Here is a 4,107-nt window from a genome sequence, read left to right as displayed (position 1 = left end):
TGGAAAATATGCATTTACCAACTGGGAAATCTCCCTAGCTCTGGAATGTGAAATCTTTTCATTGGGGAATCTAAGGTGAGTTGGTTCTTGATTAGTCCTAAATTCTCACCTTAACCCCTTCTCAGATATGAAATGTTCTTACTGTCACTTAATATAGAACATAATTGGCCTATATTCTTCTAACATTATGGAAATTCCTACCCATTCCCTCCATACTTAGAGTTGAAGCCTCTATTTTGTTCTGATAAAAAAAAGCGTCCCTTTTTTGACCTTCTGATTCACTCAGGTTGTAGTATAGATTGTATTTTCAGTTGCTCATCAATGTAGAATAGAGTTTATGTATTTCCTTTCTAAGATATTTCATGCTTATAAATGACACTACTTAGAATTCACTCACTAGGATTCTTCACTAGGATTGTCGATTCTATTAAATACCAGACAACAACTCCACAGTTGAGAAATCAATACCACTTTAATTCCCCTTTTCTTATAAGAAAGTCACATTTTGTGTATAACACATTTCCTGGAACATAAATACCACATATTTCTTCTTTAAGACATTTATGTCAGAGGGAAATTGATACTTTAGTAAAAGAACCTGTTTGAACATCAGAAAGAGCAATTATTTTTTTGAATGTATTAAATAGAGAATGATAACACTTTTCCCAATGTGATGTTAATTTAAAATTTCAAACTACTTTATTTTAGGCCAGTGTACATACATTTTAAGAAATAGCTACATGCATAAAACACACTATTATAATATATTTTCTATTTCTTATTGAAATTCCTGTTTGCACCTTGTAATCATAACATCTGGACTTGTTCTCACCCATACTGGCACCCCCAGTCTACCCACAAAATCTGTTCTATTTCCCCATCTCTGGGAGATGCGTTCCTCCCGAGACTTCTTCACTTGTGTAATCACTTCTCTGGGTCTCTGGAATGTGATAATCATTTATTTAACAGCTAACATTCACTTATATGTGAGCACATATCATGTTTGTCTTTCTGGGTCTGGGTTCCATTGTTCAGGATGATTTTTTTCTAGTTTCATCTATTTGCTTGCAAATTCCTTATGTCATTTTTAACACCTCAGTTTTTTGCATCTTGTTATGCTGTATTTGGTTGATAGCCCTGGGAGAACTGTTCTTTTCTGAAGGGAAATAGAGGAGCAGTGGATCTAGAAGAGAGGAGAGGTGGAATGGGGAAATTGGGAGTGGGGGAGGCTGTGATCTGGGTGTACTGTGTGAAAGATGAATAAAGAAAAAGGAAAAATCTGGACTTATTTTGGGCAAGAAAACTCTCTATAATGGATCTGTACTTTTGAAAAATCAATAGGTTTTCTGGTGGAAACCAATCTACAAAACAGAGATCTACTTATATTTGGCATCCTAAATAAATGTTTGTTAGCGTGCATTGCAATATACATCTCTTACACATCAAGTGTTTTTACATTATTTTGTAAAATAATCTTGGTGGCTTAACAAAATAGCATTTGGTTCTTCTACTGATTCTGTAGGTTAGATGGGCTTAGTTGAATGGTTCTTCTGCTTTCTATAATATTGGTTGCAGTACAAATTACATTGATATTTTATTGCTTGACTCTGAGATGGCTTTCCTATATGGTCATCAGTGACTTGGGACCACAGTTCTGGTGACCAGCTGAGATGCCTTATCTCTTTCAAAACCTTTCCATATAGGATTTTCTTTGCATTACAAGTAGGTAGCTATGTTCTATGTGGAGCAGGAATCTCTTACAACCTAAGCAGAAAACCTCTGAAAGAGCATATTTTTCTTATCACTACATTATTATTGATTGACAGAAGTATGATAATCTAACATAGATCATGGCCTTACAATGCTGATCTCAATGCCACCTATGATAATTATAACTATTGTAGTTGGATGTTTAGTGTATTTTAGACCTCAAAAAGTTTTTTATGTTTTATTGTATAATCAGTTCTTATCGGAGCTCATTCTTTTCAAATAACCCAAAAGAGGACATTGAAGTTTACAGAAATCTATCTCTGGAAACTAAAACAAAGAAAACAGTAGAGACTGGACCTTTCTCCACATGCATGCTATAAAAATCTAGAAAAATGATGATAAAAGTGTGTGTGTAAAACCTCACCAAGTAGGTTAGTTTGACTGGACAATGATCTTCATGGAGACTGTCTGGTTTCTGCCTATCAAGCACTAATATTACAAGAATACATCACATCACCCAGATTTTACAAACCTTTCTATTGATTCTTTGTGAATTTTACACCATGCTGCCCAATCCCACTCATTTTCCCCCTCCCCTTGTATCCAACTTTCACCCTTGAAACCAAGCCCCAACAGAAAAAAAAAAGCTTTATGGAAGCTATAGTCTGTCACAGTGTGTCTGATAGTATACCCCTTTCCCACACTTCTTTGTTTGTAAATGTTTATTGCAATGACTTCTACATTGGTCTGGTTTCATACCTCTAGCTTCTACTACTCTAACAGTAATGGAATCCCACTAGGACTCCTTTTGGATATTCTGTTGTTACCCTGTGTCATGGAGATGCTTTAGTTTTGGATTTGTAGGACTGGCTGCTTCATGAATTTCAGCATTTCATCAGTGGGGTAGATGCTGGGGTGGCCCAACTCAAAGCCCTGGATCTGGACCTGAGAGGTATCTGAGCTGGTCAAACCCCTGGCTCTCTGTTTCTTATGCCCATGGGTTGGCTCACCAGCAACCTTCCACTACCAGAGCCAGCTTTATCCTGCTGCCCAGGTGAGGTGAAGGGCCTGCTATTCCAAGTGTTGTAGCAGGTGAGGGACGTGGCCAGTTCTCCCACTCTCAGGCCCAGCACTCCTGACTGCTATAGATGGTGAGGTACAAGGGAAAGGATAAGATTGTTTCTCTCGACTATGATGTCTAGCTGAGTGGTGGTGCCACTAATGCACAGACCTTAGACATCTACATATCCCCTGGTGGCAGCTCAGTCCAGGGTCATCTACCTGGCCTTTGTTGGTAACAGACTTCTGCTGCTTCAGGGCCACAGACCCAGATGTGGTCCTCTGTGGCAGCACAGGCCAGGACCCCATCATGGTCCCAGGTGGCATCACTGGCTACTCATATCAGACTGTTCCTCATTACCATCAGTTCTGCCTCTCTTCATTTTTCCCATATCCTTCTGTTTCTCTTTTTTTTCTATTTTTTTTCTACTACTTGTTTCTCTTAGAGCCACCCAAGGTCTTTAAGTATCTGAGGTTGTCTCACGAGTGATCTCAGGAATGCTTTGTCCTGTTAGTGCATTATGGCACAGGGAAGGGGTCAATTCGGGCATGTTCTAATCCATCAATACCAGGCCTGCCTGGCACCTGACTGGTGGTTGTCTCAGGCTAATTCCATGTGCAGAGGGTCTGGTGGTTATCTTGGGTTCTCTCCTTGCTAGGCCCACCTGAATGGCTCCATACGAGGCTCATCTATTTTGGGCTCACTCCTGCCTAGGGCCCTTAGTTCCAGGCAGAATTCTAGTCTCTGGCTTGCTCCTGGTTCTGGGAGCTTTCAGGACCTGCATGGTGCTGGACTGGTAGTCATTTTAGGATTGCTTCTTTAGGGGAATGTTAGCTTACTAATCATTCAGATGTTCATAGGTCAGAATAATGGTAGGCTAGGTAGACATAGCCTCTTTCTTTTCTGTCACCTACTCATGCATATGTGACACAGTAGCCACACCTGAAATGCTTCTAGGTGGAAGCAGCTTTTTTAAAAATGTGGTTTGGATACTATGGCTCAAACTTATGTACTCACATTTGCAAGTTCAGCAATTTATCAATTTTAACTACTACTACAGTGCAAGAAGTAATAAATGTGCATGATTGTAGATATTTTTAACCTGATTTAAACATTATATAACATATACACAGATCAAACCATCAGATGACATGCCACTATTATACTCAATTTCATTTTAATGTATCAGTTTAAAATTTTTTTGAAGGGAACTTTCCCAGAAGCATTAAGAATCAATTTCCAAAATACCTAACAAGAATAGTTCCAATTTTTAGTTCATGGTGCAATGGATTACTGTATTTCTTGTTATCTTAGTAAATATTTATGTTTTCCAAATT

General features: G+C 38.6%; 1 pseudogene; it reads right to left on the bottom strand.

Moving 5' to 3' along the window:
- Window positions 1-3,596: 3,596 nt before the first annotated feature.
- On the bottom strand, window positions 3,597-3,735 carry LOC114626122 (annotated as a pseudogene).
- Between the last annotated feature and the right edge of the window lie 372 nt (window positions 3,736-4,107).

The sequence above is a fragment of the Grammomys surdaster genome, unplaced genomic scaffold (genome assembly GCF_004785775.1).
Source record: "Grammomys surdaster isolate TR1022 unplaced genomic scaffold, NIH_TR_1.0 228, whole genome shotgun sequence".
Lineage (NCBI taxonomy): Eukaryota > Metazoa > Chordata > Mammalia > Rodentia > Muridae > Grammomys > Grammomys surdaster.
This window is presented reverse-complemented; position numbering and strand designations above follow the sequence as displayed.